The 893-nt window shown below is 34.1% G+C and overlaps 1 long non-coding RNA gene across 1 annotated transcript; it reads right to left on the bottom strand.

The window, feature by feature from the left end:
- Nucleotides 1-144: 144 nt before the first annotated feature.
- Nucleotides 145-440, bottom strand: LOC130588710 (uncharacterized). Its single transcript, XR_008967012.1, has 2 exons — nt 311-440; nt 145-194 (listed from the first exon to the last, which is right to left on the bottom strand). It is a non-coding gene; the product is annotated as an uncharacterized LOC130588710 (long non-coding RNA).
- Between the last annotated feature and the right edge of the window lie 453 nt (nt 441-893).

Below are 893 nucleotides of genomic sequence, written 5' to 3'. Positions count from 1 at the left end.
AAAAAAATCCCAAAATTTGGGATCTCAACCCCATCCAAAAAATCCCAAAAATTTAAAAAAAAATCCCAAATTTTGGGATTTCAACCCCATCCAAAAAAACCCCAAAATTTTAAAAAAAATCCCAAWTTTTTTTTTACCTTCCTGCCCTTGATCTCCTCGGAGCCTTCGGCCTCATCCTCACTGAGGGATTTTCCCTGAAAAATTTTGAGGAAAAACATTGAAAATTTGGGATATTTTGGGATCTCAAAAATTGGGAAAAATTAGGAAAAAAAAAACCTAAAAATGAGGAAAATTCCCTCAAATCCTTCACCTGTTTTTTCCCTTTGGGTTTCTCATTTTTGCGATTTTTCTTCTTCTTCTCAGCCTCCTCTTCCTCCTGCTGGAAATTCCCAAAATTTGAGGATTTTTCCCAAAAAAAATCTGTGTTTTTTTCCAAGGATTTTGGGATTTTTTCCCCGGGAATTTTGGGGCTTTTTTCCCGGGAATTTTTGGGCTTTTTTCCCGGGAATTTTGGGTTTTTTTTCCTGAGGATTTTGGGTCTTTTCCCCAAAGATTTTGGGATTTTTTCCCAAGGATTTTGGGATTTTTTCCAAAGAATTTTAGGATTTTCTTTTCTGAAGATTTTGGGGTTTTTTTCCCAAAAATTTTGAGATTTTTTTCCCAAAAATTTTGGGGTTTTTTTTCTGAGAATTTTGGGATTGTTTTTTCCCAATAATTTTGTTTTATTTTCTGAGGATTTTGGGACTTCTTTGCCAAAGAATTTGGAGCAGATTTTCTGAGAATTTGGGGTCTTTTTCCCAAAGATTTTGGGATTTTTTCCCAAGAATTTTTGGTGTTTTTATCAAGAATTTTGGTTTCTTTTCCCCAAAAATTTGGGGTTTTTTTTCCAAGGA

The sequence above is a fragment of the Malurus melanocephalus genome, unplaced genomic scaffold (genome assembly GCF_030028575.1).
Source record: "Malurus melanocephalus ecotype Western Australia unplaced genomic scaffold, MMel_1.1 scaffold_10525, whole genome shotgun sequence".
NCBI lineage: Eukaryota > Metazoa > Chordata > Aves > Passeriformes > Maluridae > Malurus > Malurus melanocephalus.
The sequence above is the reverse complement of the archived record's forward strand: the minus strand, read 5'-3'. Positions and strand labels throughout refer to the sequence as shown.